We start from the raw sequence: 23,130 nt of genomic DNA, 5'->3' as shown, positions 1-23,130 counted from the left end.
TTCTCATCCCCTGCTCATTCACCAAGGTTCGCAGTGGATGTGTTAACTCACCATACGATGGGATAAACTGCCTACTATACCCTGACAAACCCAAAAAGGAAAGCATTTCCTTAACTGTCTTTGGTCGTGGATGATGTAGTATTAGTGTTTGATGTGCCGGGGAAATCCCTGTGCCTTTCGCTGAGACCATTCTGCCTAAAAAAGTGACCACCTGTCTGCAGCATTGCAGCTTTGAGCGAGAGACTTTAAAGCCTGCCTTGAACAGCTGCGCCAGCAGGAGGCAGGTGGCCTCCAAAGAGGAAGTGGGATCAGGTGCAGCTAATAGGATGTCATCTACATACTGGATCAGAACAACCCCACCTGGCAGTGCTAGCCCCCTCAGCTGTTCTTTCAATACCTGATTAAAAATTCCTGGAGATAAGATAAAGCCCTGCGGAAGCCTAGTATACCGCAACTTTCTTCCTCTATACGTGAATGAAAACACATCTCTTAATGGTTCTGCCAGCGGCAAGCAAAAGAAAGCATTCGCTAAATCAATGCAAGAGAACCACTTGTGGTTGGGGGTTAAAGCAGTCATGGCAGTATATGGGTTTGGTACTGGAACTGCGGGTGTTCGCACAATACCATTGATGCCCCTTAAGTCATGGGCCATCCGATATTTGCCCGTGTCTTGTTTAGGAACAGGTAAGATGGGTGTATTCCAACTAGAACACGAATGTTCCAACACCCCTGAATACATAAGGCCATCAATGGTATCTGCCAAGCCTTCCTCAGCTTCAGGTTTGTGGGGATACTGCATCTGCCAAATAGGGGTGTAATCTGACAGTTCGAAGGTTATGGGATCAACCTGCTGACAAAAACCCACATCTGCTGATCCCACTGACCACAGGTTCTCAGGGAGAGAATCTAGCATAGGGGCCGAGTCGGGGTGATCCATCTTCTCTCTACCATGAAAGCGTTCAATCTGTCTATGCTCAAGGAGGACTTGATCATGTGTCGGAGACAAAATTCTGTATGCCTGACCAGATGAGGAGAACTGCACTGTCGGTATTTGGGTGTCAGACCAGTCCCTTAGGGACTTCAAGTTCCGACACATCGGTCCCAAATCTTTTGCCTGATGAGTAGTGCCAATTGCAAGGGTGACATGAGGAATGGCCTCACCTGCCATCTCATACCATTCCAGCTGTTCAGATGTCAGTGCCACCGCAGCGGCCACTCCCTCCTTTCCTATCACTATGTAGTCCGAATTAATTTCCCATTGCCTGCCCTCTACCTCTTCATAAAAGGCATGCTGATACATTTCATCCCCATCCCTATCGTAAAAGAGGGTCATATGGGGAGGGTCCGAGGGAGGGGTATACGGGTGTAACGTCTGGATCCGCGGCTTCCATTGATTATAAAGTTTTAGCAGCCCCCCCTTCTGAGGGTCCTCTGGTTGCAACAACCCCCAGTAAATGTCAGCCCATTGTCCCTCAGATGCGGATCCTCCAGCTGCCGCCAACAACATCTGAGAACCGGAATGCAGTGTAGTTACTGAACAGTTCATAGAATATCCATTTGGAAAGGTGACCTCTATTCCGCTGGGTCCACAAAGGATCGATGCTCCGCACTTGACCAACAGGTCTCTGCCCAAGAGATTGGTAGGGCACCTGGCTGACAAAATGTACTGATGTGTAAAAGTCTGTCCTGCCACAGAAGTGACTAGTGGTGTAGAAAACGGCAGATTTTCTGGTGTACCCGAGAACCCTATCAGCTGGACGCTAGAGGATGATGTTTTATCTTGAAACTCAGCGCCAGTGAGTGTTGAAAACCTGGCTCCTGTATCCACTAAAAAGGATACTTTCATGTCCATGACTTTCATCTGCAGGAAAGGGTCTGCCAACCTAGCCTGCTCGTGGGTACTCGGGCTCCGTCACTGTGGGCAATATTGCTCCTCCTCTGTCAGCAAAGGGAATTGTCTCCTCGGAGCTAGAGCCGCATAGGGTGCCTGATGTACTGGGGGTGGCACTGACGATCTCTGGGGCTGGACCCAAGGCTCCTGTTGTGGTGGTCCATAGCCCCTTGCCCCCGGGTCCCGAGGCTCCCAAACTAGGGGACAGTCTCTCTTCAAGTGTCCTGGCTGACCGCATCCAAAACATACGGCTGGCTGCCTTCGTGGAGCACTCCGAACTCTCCCTCTTACTCGGAATCCCCCCATTGGACCTCCCATTCTGCCCCCATCGGTGGGACCCGGTGCCCAATATGGGGCCGGGTGCCAATTAGTATCATTCCCTTGTGGTGGCTGCGGTGGCTGCTGAATCATCTGGTTCGCACCCTTTGAGGAAATCTTTTTTTCCTCATTTGCCTTTTGCCTAGCCTCTGCCAATTGAAGCTTAAGGAGTTGCCAGACTCCGTAGTTTGTTTGTCCTCCTTTTGCTTAGCCCTGTAACGTTTCAGGTGATGGGTCAAATATTTTTCCCATTGCTCATTCGAGCAGCCAGGAATATCAGGGTTATTCTCTAACGTCTCCCTCACAACAGCTGGCAGTCCGCTTGTTACTGCAGCCCTAAAGAGAGTAGTCTGCAAGGGATCTGTGGCCGGGTGTACTCCTGCTTTATTGGTCCAATTCTCCTTACACTGACTCAAAAAAGTAGAGATCTCCTCATCATCCTTTATGGAAAAAGTCAGGGACTGCATGACACCGGGGGGAACGGGAAACTTATCCCGCATTGCCCCTCCTATTGCCGTAGCATGGTTGGCAAATGGCTCAGCATCGAGGCACCTAGTGATTCCTGCGATCATTTCTACCTGCTGAATCTCCCACAGCCCAAGCTGTTTCCCCAATAATGCTCTCCAATCCCCTATGGCTATCTTATGTCCCATCGTAACTTGGCAGAACTTTCCCATCCACGCTCCACCTCCCTCAGTCGGAGGTGGCATTTTGTCCAAAATACAATTCATGTCAGTGAATGAGAAGGGTTGATACCTTTCCCCAATTTGCGGACCCTCATAAATTAGCGGCATCTGTCTATATCTTTCTGGAAGCCGTACTTCCCCCCTTTCCCGCAACGCATATCCCAAAGGGAAGCGAGGGTTCTCCTGACCCTGTCTTCTGTGTGTGATCATGCTTCCCTCTCTGCTTCTCCTAAGTACAGTAACAGCCGGATTTTTTCAAACCCTCGTGGTACCTTCCCCTGACTCTGCAGCTCTTTCCAAATCTGTTCGTACCGTTCCCTAGCCTGTCCTTCCTCTCCCTTCGGTCATCCTCCCAGTAATTGATTCCTTGTATTTTCCCACTGTCTGTCTACAGATGGGGGAACTCCTCTGTCTTCCCCGAACTCTTGCCCTACATCCCTTATTACTCCTTCCATCTCTGTTCCGATTTTTATCCCTTTAGACCTCGTACTCCCTGGCTCTCTCTCCTGGTAGGATTTTGACACCCCGCACTCTACTTCGACCCTTTCCACGTTATTATAACCACCAGATGACCAGCAGCTCCCTGAAAACAGGTGTTCCCCTTCAGGGATGATCAGAGAGAGAGCCAGGTGGGGGATTATGTGTCTCGTGGTTGTGTGAAGTGTCTATTGTTTGTTTTGCGGTTAGCTTGTTAGTTTCCCCCTTTGTGTGAAATGTACATTGTTTGTTTTGCGGTTAGTCTGTGTACACTGATGCCTCACTGTGTGACTGCCTATCCCCACTGTGTTTCCCTGATCCGTATTCTAAATACCTTGCCTCTATGCCCTCTCTACCCTGTAAAACAGTACAATCTGTAACCTCTGCTGCCCCTTTTTCAGAAGTACTTAAAACATCGAGAGTAATACAGTGATATACACAGCAACAATACCAGCGTGCATGAAAAAACAGTTAAATGCCGAACACCTTATACAGATACTTATTACTATTATGGTACACGATTCTTAAACAAATACTTATTACACACTATAGAAACAAATAACTATAACACAATACACCTTATACGGATACTTATTATACACTACTATGGTACACGATTCTTAAACAAATACTTATTACACACTATAGAAACAAATAACTATAACACAATACACCTTATACGGATACTTATTATACACTACTATGGTACACGATTCTTAAACAAATACTTATTACACACTATAGAAACAAATAACTATCACCCCATACACCTTATACTACTTGGCCAAGTGTCTAAATCTACCTCTCGAGATTGCTACAAGGGGCTCCAACCCCGTTCTACTAGAGGGACCTCAACCTCCTTAGAGGGATTCCAACCGGACCTCAACCTCCTTAGAGGGATTCCAACCTTCTTTTCCTAGAGGGACCTCAACCTCCGTAGAGGGATTCCAACCTCCTTTTCCTAGAGGGACCTCAACCTCCATAGAGGGATTCCAACCTCCTTTTCCTAGAGGGACCTCAACCTCCGTAGAGGGATTCCAACCTCCTTTTCCTAGAGGGACCTCAACCTCCGTAGAGGGATTCCAACCTCCTTTTCCTAGAGGGACCTCAACCTCTGTAGAGGGATTCCAACCTCCTTTTCCTAGAGGGACCTCAACCTCCGTAGAGGGATTCCAACCTCCTTTTCCTAGAGGAACCTCAACCTCCGTAGAGGGATTCCAACCTCCTTTTCCTAGAGGGACCTCAACCTCCGTAGAGGGATTCCAACCTCCTTTTCCTAGAGGGACCTCAACCTCCGTAGAGGGATTCCAACCTCCTTTTGTTTTATTCTTGTCTTTAACTAGGTCTTTTGCAGAGTAGTGACAACACACAATTTTATCTTTGCCAATAGCAGAACTTCGTTTGAACAGGCGTCTGCTTACCTCACTCTGTTGAATGGTCACTTGCTGTTATCATCACAGCACAATCGACCGGTGTTTCGTATCTTTTCTTCCGTCACTTCTCCATCTTCATCACGTCGGGGTCACCAAATTGTTGGACTCTGGCTTTAACTTACTCTTAATTTAGTCTATGTGTAGTCTGAGTCCAGAGCGTTCTTTGAATGAAGTGATAGGAGAAGGTATTCGGTTCAACAGTCAATTTATTACACAGCACAAGAATAAAACTTAACAGAGCTCTGGGTCAGTCTGTTAGTTCATAGGTCACCTGCCAGTGAGCTACTCCCCGAGACTGACCCCTATTGTCCAGTTGGCACAGTTTATATAGGTCAATCTTATCACACAGAACAAAAGTTGTTTTCCCTGCTAGATCTTTTTGCATAAGGGTTATCACAAGTCATCTCCTGTTTTGCAGATTTCTGGGGTGTAGCATTCCCATGTTAATCCTCCAGGCCAGACTATCCTGTTGTTTAGATCTGAAATTAATTCATCCCCAGATATTTCTAATCACCATTCGGTCCCTGTCTGGCCAATTTCTGCTGTTCTCTTTAACACCTCCTCGTGCCTTAATCTTCCTCCTAGACTGGTTTTCCATTCCCTTTGATTCTTGCGGGCCATTCTTTGTTCTGATCTGGCCTGTGTCTCCTGTGCTACTTCCCACCTCCTTCAGTTGAGCATTCCTCCTAAATCGTTTTATGCATATCCTCTCCCTGTATCTTGGGAGCAGCCAATTTTGTTCAGCTAACTTTGCTCCATGCTGTGACAGCCACTTAGCCACATTCCTCTTTCCGACTCATGCAGTACAAATAAACTTATTGATTAATCATTTATTTCATACTGTTTTAACCCCTAGATTCCAACAACCCCCAAGTGCAATTGGAAGGAATCAGGTAAAGCTGATGCTAAGCTTGGTGACATGAGGCATGGTGCTGGCATGGCCTGGAGCCAGATGCTTCCTCACCAGTACTAGGACCTGGACACTCACTGGCACTCCCAGACCCCAAGCTCATCCTCTCGTCCACTCTCAATCCTGATGAAAGGTTCCAGTTCTGGTGTATTACTTGTAAATCATGAAAACCTGTCGATACCGTAGTTGAAGTAAAAAAACACGACATGCTGGAGAAGCTCAGCAGGTCACACAGTGTCCTTTATGTACCAAAGGTAGAAATACATAACCAAGGTTCTGGGCTTGTATTACTTATTCTTAATCTTGCAATTTAAAATAAATTTAGCAGTTTCAGGTTTTGTGCTTTTCATTTTTTTCTACAAAACATCAGTTTTTGAAATCAAAATTGACAATTTTGTGGGGGTAGGAGATGCAAGTAGTTGTCCTTGCCTAGGGTACAAAATAGTCTGGCACCAGCCCTGCTGTTGATTAGGGAACTGGGAGAGTGTGTAAGAGTCACTGTTTATAGTGTGTGAGCAGGGTCAAATATAGGTTTACCGTTGTCCAAATCTAACTCAAGATTAAAGATGCAATTTATTGCCATAATATTAAAACAGTGTCATATTACATGAAACTTTCTGTTTGCCTGCTGCAAGACAGACAGATCCGCCACCAGCAGAAATTACCTAGGTGTCTCTCTTACGCACACACCTCCAATTACTCGCAACTACTTAAAATGTATATTAAAAAAGTGACACATTAATTTGGCTTTCAGGGTCTGGGCCCATGGGTACAGAGGAGATAGGATGAAATTTGTCTTTAGGTGTTAAAATGTCTGCACCCGATCCAAAGAGGCCACTGCAGACTACTACCACGCCACTGTCAAGGCCAGGTTTCCCAGCATCTGCTCGACTCTGGATGTTAAATTGTCTTTTATTTTAGAAAGGGTAAAAAAGGAAAAATTGATGTCCGAGATGAATATCTGTATTGTTGCTTATGTGAAGTAGTAATTGTGTACCATTTAAACTTTCTCCCATTTGTTTCCCATGTGCTGGTTAAAGTTGCGTGTGATTATAACACTTGGGTCCAGATGAGTGACATTAAACCCACCGAGCCTGATTTCTCTTTATAACATTTGGTGTGCTGGGAAAACTATCAATAGGCTTAGTGAATGGTCAAATCGATGAACGATGCAAATCAATTTAACAAAGCCTGTATTTTTGTGCATTTGACCTGAGAAAGATAATGTTTTTTTTTCAAATAAAGGGAGACAAAATCTATGCAAAACTAAGGGATTTGTGTTTAAGTACACAAATCATGAAAAGCTAAGGACATTTTGGATCTAATTTCAAATCTGGAGCAATTGTCAAAACATAGGCATTTCCTCTCCCTGTATTTGGGAGCAGACCATTTTGCTCAGCTAACTTTGCTCCATGCTGTGATTGCCACTTAATCACATTCCTCTTTTCCCCTGAACCATGCAGTAAATATAAACTTATTAATTAATCATTTCTTTCATAATGCTTTAACCCCTAGATTCCAACAGTCCCCCTTTTGGTGTCAGGAAACTGAGACCTGGATGGAATCCCCCCAGAGGTCTGGAAGGCTGGCGGCAAAACTCGGCATGTCAAACTGCATGAGTTTTTCAAGCTTTGTTGGGACCAAGGAAAACTGCCTCAGGACCTTCGTGATGCCACCATCATCACCCTGTACAAAAACAAAGGCGAGAAATCAGACTGCTCAAACTACAGGGGAATCACACTGCTCTCCATTGCAGGCAAAAATCTTCGCTAGGATTCTACTAAATAGAATAATACCTAGTGTCGCCGAGAATATTCTCCCAGAATCACAGTGCGGCTTTCGCGCAAACAGAGGAACTACTGACATGGTCTTTGCCCTCAGACAGCTCCAAGAAAAGTGCAGAGAACAAAACAAAGGACTCTACATCACCTTTGTTGACCTCACCAAAGCCTTCGACACCGTGAGCAGGAAAGGGCTTTGGCAAATACTAGAGCGCATCAGATTCCCCCCAAAGTTCCTCAACATGGTTATCCAACTGCACGAAAACCAACAAGGTCGGGTCAGATACAGCAATGAGCTCTCTGAACCCTTCTCCATTAACAATGGCGTGAAGCAAGGCTGTGTTCTCGCACCAACCCTCTTTTCAATCTTCTTCAGCATGATGCTGAACCAAGCCATGAAAGACCTAAACAATGAAGACGCTGTTTACATCCGGTACCGCATGGATGGCAGTCTCTTCAGTCTGAGGCGCCTGCAAGCTCACACCAAGACACAAGAGAAACTTGTCCGTGAACTACTCTTTGCAGACGATGCCGCTTTAGTTTCCCATTCAGAGCCAGCTCTTCAGCGCTTGACGTCCTATTTTGCGGAAACTGCCAAAATGTTTGGCCTGGAAGTCAGCCTGAAGAAAACTGAGGTCCTCCATCAGCCAGCTCCCCACCATGACTACCAGCCCCCCCACATCTCCATCGGGCACACAAAACTCAAAACGGTCAACCAGTTTACCCATCTCGGCTGCACCATTTCATCAGATGCAAGGATCGACAACGAGATAGACAACAGACTCATCAAGGCAAATAGCTCCTTTGGAAGACTACACAAAAGAGTCTGGAAAAACAACCAACTGAAAAACCTCACAAAGATAAGCGTATACAGAGCCGTTGTCATACCCACACTCCTGTTCGGCTCCGAATCATGTGTCCTCTACCAGCATCACCTACGGCTCCTAGAACGCTTCCACCAGCGTTGTCTCCGCTCCATCCTCAACATTCATTGGAGCGCTTTCATCCCTAACGTCGAAGTACTCGAGATGGCAGAGGTTGACAGCATCGAGTCCACGCTGCTGAAGATCCAGCTGCGCTGGGTGGGTCACGTCTCCAGAATGGAGGACCATCACATTCCCAAGATAGTGTTATATGGCGAGCTCTCCACTGGCCACTGAGACAGATGTGCACCAAAGAAGTGGTACAAGGACTGCTTAAAGAAATCTCTTGGTGCCTGCCACATTGACCACCGCCAGTGGGCTGATATCGCCTCAAACCGTGCATCTTGGCGCCTCACAGTTCGGCGGGCAGCAACCTCCTTTGAAGAAGACCGCAGAGCCCACCTCACTGACAAAAGGCAAAGGAGGAAAAACCCAACATCCAACCCCAACCAACCAATTTTCCCCTGCAACCGTGTCTGCCTGTCCCACATCGGACTTGTCAGCCACAAACGAGCCTGCAGCTGACGTGGACATTTACCCCCTCCATAAATCTTCGTCCGCGAAGCCAAGCCAAAGAAAGGAAAGAAAAAAGAAGAGATCTTTAGAACTAAAATATTTTACCGTAAGCTTTCAAAACAGTTTACAACATTTAATGGGGGCTTAGTACAAATGGGCAGAGGACATTCTTACCTTTGAGTTAGACAATTGTGTTTTCAACTCCACATCAGATTTTGGAATAAAAATCTTAGGTGGCATCATTTGAAGCATTTAAGAAATACTACATTGTCAGAGGTGCAATCATTTTTGGAGAGTTCTTAACTTGGGGTCCTTATTAGGGGAATGATAAAAGATGAAATGCCAACTATTAACTGTGGTGTATACAGGGATACACATAAATAAACATCTTTCCCACCACAGATGCCGTGCTCAATGAGCTGAGTTCATTCAGCGGTTCATTTGTTTTTTCCTTTGTGCATCATATTTATCTGACATTTGATATGTTTAGTTGTGAGTTGACTGCAGGTAACATTTGCATTGTGGGGTTTTAACAACATTTTCCAGGAAACTTTCTTTACATGAACAGCAAGGGTGTATTTATTTGCCCATATGCTATATATTTCTAGCATGTTCTTTTTTTAAAAATTGCCAATACATTTGTTTAAAAATCAGCACCAAGCTCACTTTAGACATAACAATTTGTATTGTGTGAACTAGAACCATATATTAATCTTGTGAAGAAGTGTTTTAAGATCAATTTGTTCCATCTGCAAGTTTTGATTTTAGTCAGAAGTTCTTCTAATTATTTAGAAGCATAGAATACTATAGCACAGAAACAGGCCCTTCGCTCACCTACTCCATGACACACCATTATTCTTCCTTTCCCCATTGACCTACTCCTGCACCATAGCTCTCCATGTCCCTCCAATCCATGTACCTATCCAAATGTCTGTTAAATGTTGAAATCAAACCCAGATCCAACACATATATATAACATATATAACAATTACAGCACGGAAACAGGCCATTAGGCCCTTCTAGTCCGCACCGAACCAAACACTCTTCTCTAGTCCCACCTACCTGCACAATGACCATAACCCTCCACCTTCTCATCCATATACCTGTCCAACTTTCTCTTAAATAATAAAATTGACTCTGCCGCCACTATTTCTCCCAGAAGCTCATTCCACACCGCTACCACTCTCTGAGTAAAGAAGTTCCCCCTAATGTTTCCTCTAAGCCTCTGCCCCTTAACTCTTCACTCATGTCCTCTTGTTTCAATCTCTCCTACTCTTAACAGAAATAGTCTATCCACATCCACTCTGTCTATCCCTTTCATAATCTTAAAAACCTCTATCAAATCCCCTCTCAACCTTTTACGCTCCAAAGAATTGTAAGGTAAAACATCATGAGATGGGAATGTGTAGGGAGTTACCCTGTACAAGGCTGTAACAAGAAGGGGAGGTGTCCTTGTACTCCTGTTAGGTAAAACATCATGAGATGGGAATGTACGGGGCAGTAACAAGATGTGAATGCATCCTTGTACTTACAAGATAAGAGAGACATTGATGGATTGAGAGGCAGGAAGCTAGCAGGGAAAGGATAGCAACAGTTTTAGTCATTGGACAAGTAATGATATGATGATGTTCTAAGCACATATCCAAGGGTATAAAAAATCACCATTTTGCTGATAACGGCAGAATGCATTCTCCGACTAACATGTTTAGTCGCAAGTGTTACAATCCGGTAATAAAGAACAAAGAACCCTGATTTCGACTCAGCCTGGTGTTTGTCTCACTCATTCATGAACAAAGCAGACCTAACAGAATAAAGACCTAATCTTCCCAATCTCTCCCTGTACTCTAGATGCTTAAATCCAGGTAACATTCTGGTAAATCTTCTCTGCACTCTCTCCACTCTGTTTATATCCTTCCTATAATTAGGCGACCAGAACTGCACACAGAACTCTAAATTAGGCTGCACCAATGCCTTATACAATCTCAACATCACTTCCCAACTCCTATATTCCATGCAATGATTGATAAAGGCCAGCATACTAAGAGCCTTCTTCACCACCCTATTCACATGAGTTTCTACCTTCAGGGAACGATGTACCGTTACTCCTAAATCTTTCTGCTCTTCTGTATTCCTCAATGCTCTCCCATTTACTACGCATGTCCTGTTCTGATTCTTCTTACCAAAATGAAGCACCTCACACTTATCAGCATTAAATTCCATCTGCCATTTTTCAGCCCACTTTTATAAGCAGCCCAAATCCCTTTGCAATCCTTGAAAACCTTCTTCATTATCCACTATTCCACCTATCTTAGTATCATCTGCATATTTACTAATCCAATTCACCACCCCATCATCTAGATCATTAATGTATATAACGAACAACAATGGGCCCAATACAGATCCCTAAGGCACACCACTGGTCACCGGCCTTCAACCTGACAGACAATTATCCACTACCACTCTCTGGCCTCTCCCCTTTAGCCAATGTTCAATCCATTTGACTATCTCAAAATTTGTACCTAAAGACTGCACCTTCCTAACTAACCTTCCATGTGGTACCTTATCGAAGGCCTTACTGAAGTCCATATAGACAACATCCACCGTGCTACCCTCATCCACATTCCAAGTCACCTCTTCAAAAAATTCAATCAGTTTGGTCAAACAGGACCTTCCGCCCACAAATCCGTGTTGAGTGCTCCTGATCAGACCCTGTCTATCCAGATGTTTATAAGTACTATCTCTAAGAACTTTCTCCATTAATTTACCTACCACAGACGTCAAACTTTTTTTTTTTTTATTTAAAACTTTATGACATGAATAAAATAAAAATTACATTTAAAGAAATAATAAAAAATGAGATAATAAAAATTAGAATACTACATCATTAAACTACACAAATTAACCCCCCCAATAATTAAAACACAACATTAATCACCTAATTTAAAATTAGTCCAACCCTCCCCCTCAAAGAGTGAAGAATTAACAATGTTGTAAATAAAATGGAAAAAACCCCACTTACAAAAAAGATAAAACTTAAAAAAATTACTAACAACAAAAAAATATCAATACTAAAATAATACCCTTAAACATATATTTAAATCAAACATAATACATGTATTTAACAAATGAAATCCACTTTAAAACTAAGTTCAAATATTAATCATATATCAACCACATATCTGTTATACAAAAAATCATAATTAATAATACATAAATACAGAATTTCCATTAATACAAAGTTTCCTTTATAATTCATCGAGAGAACAAAAACATCCCTTAGAAAAACAATCAGATAAACTTTTTATTCCCTTCCCCTCCCCTTATATAAAAAAATGAAAAAAAAATTCAAACTCTTATAAAATTCTCCATATTCTTCATTTATAACATCTTCAAAATTCTCTATCGAAATTAACTTAATTTTATTAAACTCTTCTCCCTCAATGTATTTGTACTTAATTTTCTTCTTTTTCTTCTTATCACCTTTCTCCTCATCTTCCTCTTCATCTAATTTAACATCCTCAATTTTTAACTTATTATCTTCTATGACATCATCCTCTTAAAAAAAGAAAAAAGAGAGAACCCCCCCCAAAGAGAAAAAAGGAGAGAAAAAAACCTCCTAATTCCCTCTCAATTACAATCAGAAAACAAAAAGAGTTTAAAAAAAATTATTTATTTAAAAAAAAATAATTAAAAAAACCTTCACTTCTTAACCCAAAAATTAAAAAGAAAAAAAAATAGGTCGGAGGTCACAACTACCTCCTCCTGTTTAATCCGCCCAAAGCGGTAACTCCCCCAAAATATTGGGTGTGAGATAACTCACAGGTAGCTGATGACTCCTGGAAACTAGTGCCCACCCAGTTCCCTCTCCCAACTCCCATTTCATTAAACTATCATCATTATTTAAACTATTTAAACTGTTCTCAAAAAAAAAATAAAAAGATTTTTTTTTTTTTTTTTTTTTTTTTTTTAAATCAACATTACCACTTCGGTCACCATTGCTTCCATTTCTTTTAAAAATCTGGATCCCACCTTGCATCTCTACCTCTACTCTCTTTGGAGACCTTGAAGGACTAATCGTTCCTGAAACTGCATGATTGGTAGAGACTGAGCAAAGTCCATAACCTCTTTACGATTGTCAAAGAACTTTGGCTAATTTCCATCCTAAAAAATCTTCAGTACCGCAGAATACCTGAATGTTGCCTTATGTCTTTTTTTCCCACAACCGTTCTTTCACAGAAAGAAATTCGCGTCGTTGAAACATAATTTCTTGACTCAAATCTTGATAGAAGAAAACAGGGTTATTCTGAACCATCAAAGGAGATCTATTTTGCTGGGCATTTCTAATAGCCGTACGTAAAATTGTCTCTCTGTCACAATAGTTTAAACAACGGATCAAAACAGATCTTGGATTCTGTCCTGAAAAAGATTTTCTTCTTAAAACTCTATAAGCACGTTCCAGTATTAAACCTTCAGGGAATTTATCCTGTCCTAACACTCGTGGAATCCATTCAGTAAAAATTTTTCTTGGATCTAGTCCTTCTATGCCTTCTGGCAAACCAACAATTTTTACGTTGTCCGTCTAGATTGATTCTCCAAATAATCAACCTTTTTTGCTAAATTTTTATTTTGGATCTCCAATGTTTCAATTATTCTATTTTCATCTTGCAGTTGATCCTGTGCATCGACTAAACCTTGATCACACATTTCAAATCTTTCAATGGTTTCAAGCTTAAAAGCTCCATTAATGACTTCCGCCATCGCATTAATCTTGGAAATAAACAGGTACACAAAATTAGCTAAGTGACTTGATACAGAATATACCTTATCTTCAAGATCTTTAACAGACATTTCAACAGAAGTAGATTCAGGCATAATGGGGTCTTGCTGTTCCTTAGAGACCACGGGATCTTCTGTCCCTTCCCTTAATTTAGTATCTTTTCTAGCAGTTTGACTTCGTATAAAAAATCCCTCTCAAAGTCCCCCCAGCAATGCCAGGAGACTGAATATCAGATTATCTTTAAGCCAAATCTCTTTAATCATCTTCACTGAATCGATGTCTGGAAAAACCATTGTAATTGAAGATACATTTTGCAGCGCCACCACTGTAGCAGTCGAATGACAGCTCTTTAACTCTCCAGCTGGTGGTGCCCCAGCTGATTCAACTGTCAAAGACTGAGTAACAACACTCACAGTGGCCGTTGTGTGAAATACTGGCACCCGTCCAGCTCCTTGGTCCGAAAGCTGTTGAATGCGACCTTCAAAGAGCCTCACCGGCTTAAAACAGAGCTTCAATGCCAAACTCTGCATATACTCCTCTGGATCCATTCTACGCTGAGTCCTGGCTTCTTGTAAACAAGTAGGCTCAGACAATTTCAGAAAATGTAGTTTTTTAACAGTCTGTTGATATTTTCTTTTACCTCTTTTTTTTGCATATAAACCATTAGGCACTAATCCAACACCTCTTATTATTTATAAACTTTTAAAAGAACTTTAACAGGCACTTGAAGACAAAACAATAAATCAGAGTCAGGAGAGGTCTGGAAGGCACGTCTGTTCCCTACGCCATCTTGCCACGCCCCCCAGATGTCAAACTTACAGGCCGATAATTGCCAGGCTTCCTCCTTGAACCCTTTTTAAATAACAGAACCACTTGCGCAATACGCCAATCCTCCGGCACTATCCCCATCTCTAATGACATTTGGAAAATTACCATCAGAGCCTCTGCTATTTCCTCCTTTACTTTTCTCAATGTCCTGGGGAAGATCCCGTCTGGTCCCGGAGACTTATCCACCTTTATATTCCTCAAAAGCCCTAACACTGCATCTTTCGTAATCACTATATTCTCCATATTTACCCAAATTGCTTTTTTTATCTCACATATCCCAATATCCTTCTCCTTGGTGAATACTGAAGAAAAGAAACTGTTCAATATCTCCCCCATTTCTCTAGGTTCCACACACAGTTTTCCGCTCTGATTCTCTAAGGGACCATTTTTGTCTCTCACTTTCCTTTTACCATTAACATATTTGTAGAACCCTTTTGGATTAATTTTCACCCTGCTTGCTATAGTCTCCTCATACCTTCTTTTAGCTTTCCTAATTCTTCTCTTAAGATTCCTCTTACATTCAATGTATTTTTCAAACATCTCCTTAATTCCATGCTTCTTATACCTAATGTACGCCTCCCTTTTTCTTCGAACCAAATTTCCAATATTCCTTGAAAACCACGGCTCTCTCAAACCTTTTGCCCCTCCTTTTAACCTAACAGGAACATAAAGCTTTTGCACTCTCAAAATCTTATCTTTAAAAGACTTCCATCTCTCTACTACATCCTGCCTATAAAACAAATTGTCCCAATGCACACCCTTTAAGTCCTTTCGCATCTCCTCAAATCTAGCTTTTCCCCAATCAAAAACCTTGGCCCTGACTTATCTCTTTCCATAATGACATTGAAGCTGATGGCATTATGATCACTGGACCCGAAGTGCTCGCCAACACTAACCTCCGTCACTTGACCCATCCCATTTGCCAGCAGTAGATCTAACACTGCTCCTTCTCTGGTCGGCACCTCTACATATTGTTGTAAAAAACTATCTTGCACACATTTCACAAACTCTAACCCATCCAGCCCTTTCACATAATGTGTTTCCCAATCTCTATGTGGAAAATTAAAATCTCCCATAATTACAACCCTCTGCTTATCACAAATATCCACCATCTCCCTACAGACTTGCTCCTCTAGGTCTCAGTCCCCTCCAGGTGGTCTATAATACACCCCTACAAGTGTAACCTCTCCTTTCCCACTCCTCAGTTCCACCCAAATAGCCTCCGTGGATGAGCCCTCTAATCTATCCTGCCTAAGCACCGCTGTAATATTCTCCCTGACAAGCAATGCAACACCACCTCCTCTTGCCCCTCCGACTCTATCACACCTAAAGCAACGAAACCCAGGGATATTCAGCTGCCAATCACATCCCTCCTGCAACCATGTCTCACTAATCGCTACCACATCATACTTCCAAGTATCAATCCACACCTTCAGCTCATCCACCTTTTTTACAATACTCCTGGCATTAAAATATATGAATTTCAGAGATTTCCCAATTCTTAATCCCTGTTTTCCCTCATCTTTAATAACAACATTATTTCCTTTTCCTACCAATTGCCCTTCATCTTCTTCCAGAGCATTTCCTTTCTCTATCACCTGCCCATCCATATTCAAATACTTACTACAAACTTTCTTTGTTTGCATTCTAACCTTCTCCTTACTGCTCTGTACTATTTTGCTCCCTCCCCCAACCATTCTAGTTTAAAGGATCCTGAGTAGCCCTAGCAAATACCCCTGCCAGGATTCTGGTCCCCCTGGGATTTAAGTGTATCCCGTCCTTACTGTACAGGTCACATCTTCCCCAAAAAAGGTCCCAGTGATCCAGAAACTTGAAACCCTGCCCCTTACTCCACCCCTTCAGCCACATGTTAATCCTCCACCTCATTCTATTTCTATTCTCACTGTCACGTGGCACAGGGAGTAATCCAGAGATTACCCTCTTTGCGGTCCTTCTTTTTAACTCCCTACCTAACTGCCTGTACTCACTTTTTAGGACCTCTTCTCTATTCCTCCCTATGTCATTGGTACCTACATGTACCACAACCTCTGGCTCCTGACCCTCCCACTTAGGATATCCGGGACACGAGCAGCAACATCCCGGACCTTGGCACCAGGGAGGCAAACCACCATCCAGTTCTCCTTGCTGCGTCCACAGAATCCCCTATCTGTCCTCTTAACAATGGAGTCCCCTACCACTATTGCCCTCCTCTTCCTTTCCCTACCTTTCTGAGCTACAGGGGCTGACCCTGTGCCAGAGGCACAGCCACTGCTGCTCCCCCCAACTTTGATGTCCTCCTCAACAGTACTCAAAGAGGCGTACTTATTGCTGAGGGTTACAGTCATAGGGCTCCTCTCTGGCACCTTACATTTTTCTGTCCCTCTCCTAACTGTTACCCACCTTTCCTCCTCCCGTGGCCCTGGCGTGACCACCTGGCTGTAACTCCTGTCTATGACTTCCTCTGTTTCCCTAACCAGCCTGAGGTCATCGAGCTGCAGCTCTAGTTCCCTAACACGGTCCCTAAGAATCTGCAGCTCGACACACCTAGTGCAGATATGGACATCCAGGAGTCTGGAAGACTCCAGGACCTCCCACATCTGGCACTCCCAACAACACACAGCCCTAACACTCATCCTTTACCCCAAAGAAGTAGTAATAAAGACTATCTTACCTTAATGTGCAGTGACTCATCCTCAACCTGTGCTCCCACTCACTCGCTGCCGCTCCCAAAAACCTTTCCTTTACTTTAATACACTACCCAATGTGACCACTAGCACTGTCCAATCCTAACCAGTTTCCTTTAATTACTCCCACCTGCACTCTCTATTCAATTACTGTCTCTGCACTGAACAGCAATCCCCACCTAAATTATTAACTCTTAATTAAGACTAAATGACCACTCTACTCACGTCCACTGGCAACTCGTGCCACACACTCACCATTCTCTGAGTGAAGAAGTTGCCCCTAAAGTTTTCCTTCAATATTTCACCCTGAATCCATTTCCTTTAGTTCTTGTCCCTCTCAACCTCAGTAGAAAAAAAGCCTACTTGCATTAACCCTATTTATAGGCCTTGTAATTTTGTATAACAATCAAATCTTGCTTTATTCTCCTATGCTCCAGGGAGTAAATTCCTAACCTACCTATAACTAGGCTCCTCAAATCCCTGCGACATCCTTTTAACTTTTCTCTGCATTATTTCAATCTTTTTGATATCTTTCTTGTAGGTAGGTGACCAAAACTGTACACAATATTCCAAATTTGGCTGAACCAATATCTTATATGACTTCAACATAACATTCCAGCTCAATACTTGGATTTAAAATAACCAATGTCCCAAAAATCTTCTTTAAGCCCGATCTATCTGTGATGCCATTTTCAAGGAATTTTGTATCTGTATGGCCCAATTCCTCTGAACTTTTACACTATGCAGTGACTGACCATTTATCATGCAAGTCCAACCCCGGTTTGTCCTCCCAAAGTGCAACACCTCACACTTGTTCATATTAAATTCCATCTGCCAATTTGCATCCCATTTGCCAGCTGGTCCAGATCCCGCTGCAAGCACTGAAATCTTTCCATGCTAGTCTTAGTGACGTGCAAATTTGCTTATCCAGTTTCCCATATTATCATCCAGATTGTTGATATAGATGACAAACAATGATGGACTCAGCACCGATCCTTGAGACACACCACTAGTCGCAGGCTTGCAGTAAGAGAGGAAATCATCTATGACCATTCTTCGGCTTCTCCCTCAAGGCCAAAGTCTCATTTCATTTACTATCTCATTCTGAATACTGAGCAACTAAACCTTCTTGACTAATCTCCCATGTGCCACCTTGTCAAAGGACCAACATTCTGGAAAGAAAGATTTCTATAGTTCATAACAGTGAAAGCAAATAATGAGAAGGATATCTTTATATTCATTCAGAATGTAAAATAGGAAACAGGGCTTGCTTCTAATGCTTTCTTATCTGATCATGAATGCTCAAAATGAACTTTAAAAGAATATTTCAAAAATATGATGACTGCATTGTTCCGTAAGACAACTTAATTTATGAAAGAACACTCCTCCAGCTGTGAACTCAGAGAATGGGATAACCTTACAAATCATTTATCTAAAGTCTCCTTGAAGATACCACAGTGCATTTGAAATGCAGAAAAATGAAAACACCCAGGATTAAATTACAAATGGTTTTACCAACAAAGACCAAACACAAGCTATAAATTAAATCACCGCTGATATAGACATTCAAATTGCACATAATTGATCCCAGGGATCAAAAGGCAATCAAGAAATGGAATAATCTAAATGAAAATAGAGTGTTTCACTTTAAAATAAAGTGTGGCCTTGCTATGATCTAATCTTCAACAGAATATAATCATAGTTAGCAGGTCGTTACAGCACCAGCTACTGGGCTTCGAATCCATCGCTGTGTGGAAGGAGTTGGATGTTTTCCCCATGTCTATGTGGGTTTCTTCCAGGGACTCCAGTTTCCTCCCACATTCCAAAGACTTACAGGGTGAGTAGGTTAATTGGTCACATGCGTGTATTTAGTACATAGTCCAAAATGCAGGAAATATAATAACCTAGAAGCCTAGAGTGTTTTACAAAAATATATTAAATCACTTACATATGATAATCTAAATGTTTAAAGTTCTTTCTTGGATCAGTAATGTATACAAGTGACACAGAAAAATAATTGTAAATATTACATTCAAGAATGACAAAAATAGCTATGAATGTTAAATCACTGTGCCTAGGCCACAGCATCTTGTAAAAGGGTCTCTTTAACAAGGACTACAATCACCTGCTTTTTCTTCCTTGAAACACTGAAGGTAACAAATATACTCTTCAGTGACATTTTTTGGATAAAAGCTTATCAGTCTTTTAATGTTTGAAAACAGCCTGTAGAGTCCCATTCTTAATACTCCTAAAGTAGATGAGGTGGAGTCTGAGCAAAAGTGGAGCTAATAATGGGTGAACATTTACAAATCGATGTAGAGATATTTTAGTGCCATTCATTCCAGGGCTTCTCTCCATCACAACTGTCCAGTTTTCAAGGAGTGATTTTTGTTTTCAGTTTAAAATGTAACCACCGCAACATAACACTCTTTATGAATGCTCATTTATCTTGGCGATAGAGGTCACTGACACAGTACTTTTCTTTTCCATTGTTCTTATTAATAGAATGAAGAAGTAAAAACTGAAATAATAAAGTCTGCAGACGTCGTGATTGTAATAAATACACAAAAATGCTGGAGAAACTCAGCAGGTGCCACAGCGTCCATAAGAGGCAAAGATATAGAGGCAACATTTTAGGCTTGAACCCTTCATCAAGGTACGCGGAAAAAGCGGACAGGCACCTAAATAGAAAGATGGGGGGAGGAGGGAAGGGGCAGAGGGAGGAGCACAGGCCAACAGCCGAGAGGTGGAAGTTCTGAATGCAGTGGTGGAAGAAAGGAAACAGAGGGATAGGGAAAGAGAGTGAGATGAGGGGAACTGGAGGAGAGGAGATATAGGAATAAGGAATGAGAGAGACAGGGTGGGGGGTGTGGCTAATGGAAACTGGAAAAGTAGATATTAATGCTGTCAGGTTGGAAGTGCCCAGATGGAACATGAGATGTTGTTCCTCCCGTGCATTGCCCCACTGAGACCAAACGCAAGGAATGTTAGTGATACATCTTTGCCTCCTACGGACACTCCGGTACCTGCTGATATGCTCCAACAATTTTGTGTATTTAAGGAAGTGAAAATATCATCCATAGGTTAAAGAGTCTCAGTGAAAATGAATAGCTGAAGGGTGGCATAGTTAGTGTAGCGGTTAGCACAACGCTGTTACAGAACCAGTGACTGGGGGTTGAATCCAGCGCAGTCTGTAAGGAGTCTATGTTTTCCCCGTGTCTGCGTGGGTTTCCTCTTTGTGCTCCAGTTTCTTACCACTGTTCAAAATGTATCAGAGTTAATTGGGTGTAATTGGGCAGCACAGAGCTTGTGGGCCAAAAGGACCTATTACCGTGCTGTATGTCTAGAAAAAAAAATTCTAAGAGGAGGTATCTTCAAGCTCTGAAATACACTGTCCATTCAACAATCAGAAAAAACAAAAATCTTAATATGCCTGTGACTGAATGGCTTTTCAATTCATTCTTTTAATATTCTCATGTAAATCCAAGGGTGGCACAGTTAGCGCAGGGTTAGCACCTGCGTCCGGTTATTATCCAGTCTCCTCCCACCTTCCAAAACATGCCAGGGTTGTAGGTCAATTGGGTGTAATTGGGCGGGATGGGGTCGTGAGCCAAAAGGGCCCTTTGCCGTGCTATATGACTACATTTAAAAATGAATGATAAAATGGTGCATAATTTAATCACCTTTTGCTTGATTCCACATTGTGGAAGCACAATATGTCTTCTGATGACTTGATTGGATTATAGCAATAAGTGGATTAACGTGAAATAATAATTAGTGATTCACAATTAAACTGCTTAATTAGAAACAATTTGAGAGAAATAAGTTTAATAACCTTTTTGGCAATGATTTATTTAATAATGTAACAGTAATTATATTTGTATTCATCATTGTTACACGATTAGCAAGTTGCAAATGTTTCTAAGATCTCAGTAAGAAACCAGAAGTGAATGGCTCTGAAGGTCAAACATTCGGTAAGAATTTATGATCAGTGAAGCATGATTTGCTTAAGTAAGTACTTGAACTGTGCAATCAACATATAATGAATAAATCAAAGTGGCACCGTAAGCAGTGGAGTTCTCCAAGGTCTGGGTAAAGTCTCATTGGGGTCCTTTACAAAGTTGTTAAGGACTTTACGGTGATATTTTCGACATTTGTGAACGCATGATTTTCTTTCGAGACTTCATCCATAATTTACATTGCAGGTGCATTTGAAATGGACTTCCAAGCTCTGTTAATGGGTTTGTGAGGAAGGACGGGCGGGAAATGTAGTCAGTTGGAGGGTCTGAAATATGCAATGACTATGAGGAATAAAGTAGATGAGCTTGGATCAGCATGTGAAACTATGATGTTGCGGCCATTATAGGGACATGGCAGATGCAGGGACGGGATCGGCTGATGCAGGTACCGGGGTTTGGATATCTTAAAAGGGATAGGATGGAAGGTAAAAGCAGGGGAAGGAGTCACATAACTGGGTCAGGGCTGCAAAAAAAGGAGGACACTGTTGAGGGAATGTCGATTGAGTTAGTGTGGGTGGAAGTCAGAAATAGAAAGGGAGCAATCACTGTATCACAGTGGTTCTCAACCTTTTTCCTTCCACTTACATACTACTTTAAGTAATTCCTATGCCATCGGATTTTAGTCAGGCATTTGACAAGGTCCCCCCTGGGAGAAAGGAGACTCGTTCATAAAGTCATGATGCTTGTGATCCGTGGAACCTTGGCTGTGTGGATTCAGAATTGGCTGGAGGTCAGCGACTAGTGGAGTTCTGCAGGGACCCATACAATTTGTGATATTTATAAATGATCTGGACAAAGAAATAGGGGAATGGGTCAGTAAATTTGCAGATGACACAGAGGTTGGAGGTGTTGTGAAGGATGTAGGTTTCAACAGGATATAGAAAGGATGCAGAATTGGGTGGAAAAGTGGTAGATGAAGTTCGATATGAATAATTGTGAGGTGATACATTTTGGAAGGTCAAATTTGAAGACAGAGTACATGGTTAATGGGAGGATACTGATAGGGTGGAATAATAGAGGGATCTTGGGGTCCAAATCCATAGCTTTCTCAAGGTTGTCATCCAGGCTGATAGGAGAGTTAAAAAGGCCTGTGGTATGCAGGACTTCACAGGTTGAGAGTTTGAGTTCAAGATAAGTAAATCTCTGGTGTGACTACACTTTTGAATATTGTGTTCAGTTCTTGTCACCTCATTTCAGGAAGGATGTGGAAGCTATGGAAAGGGTGCAGAGGAGATTTACCAGGATGTTGTCTGGAATGGAAAATATGAGGCAAGGTTAGCAGATCTGGGTCTTATCTTTTTGGAGCAAAGAAGGATGAGAGGAGATTTAATAGAGGTATATAAGATTATGAAAGCCATAGATAAGGTAGAAAGCCAGCACTTTTTTCCCCAGGGCAGGGGTAGGAAACACCAGAGGATATCTGTACAATGTGAAGGGAAGAAAATTTAGGGGAGACATTGGGGGTAGTTTTTTTTTTGCACAGAATTGTCAGTGCCTGGAATGCCTTGCCAGGGGTGATGGTGAAAGCTGGAACAATTAAGAGTTCTAGACAGGAACATGGACAAAATAAAAATAAAGGACTATGAGATGGGAGGGGTTAGTTTTTTTTTGTGTGTAGTTATTTGTCAGTCAGCACACCATCGTAGGCTGAAAGGCCTGTACTGTGCAGAAATTTTCTATCTTCTAATGCTTATTTCATCTCATTTCTCATTCCCTGATCTTGCATTTTATGAGGACAACAGTAGATATGGAAGAAGGTTATTACTCCACCTCAATCCTTCAGTACCAATGTGATCTCCCACACCCACCAAGCTCTTGCCCACCATAGATTGCATGTCTTCAATTTGCAACTCATTCCCCCATCACTCATTGTAGTCCCTGACTCAT

The 23,130-nt window shown here is 42.3% G+C and overlaps 2 long non-coding RNA genes across 2 annotated transcripts in view; one reads left to right on the top strand and one right to left on the bottom strand.

Moving 5' to 3' along the window:
- The window catches only part of LOC138764126 (uncharacterized), a 97,879-nt gene that overhangs the window by 54,373 nt on the left and 20,376 nt on the right, over positions 1 to 23,130 (top strand). The window lies entirely within an intron of this gene.
- The window catches only part of LOC138764125 (uncharacterized), a 33,360-nt gene continuing 14,694 nt past the window's right edge, over positions 4,465 to 23,130 (bottom strand). The window contains exon 4 of the long non-coding RNA XR_011357995.1: positions 4,465 to 4,966. This is a non-coding gene — a long non-coding RNA (uncharacterized lncRNA). The remainder of the gene's footprint in view (positions 4,967 to 23,130) is intronic.

The sequence above is a fragment of the Narcine bancroftii genome, chromosome 5, assembly GCF_036971445.1.
Source record: "Narcine bancroftii isolate sNarBan1 chromosome 5, sNarBan1.hap1, whole genome shotgun sequence".
NCBI lineage: Eukaryota > Metazoa > Chordata > Chondrichthyes > Torpediniformes > Narcinidae > Narcine > Narcine bancroftii.
Note: the sequence above shows the minus strand (reverse complement) of the source record. Positions and strands in the feature narration are given on the sequence as shown.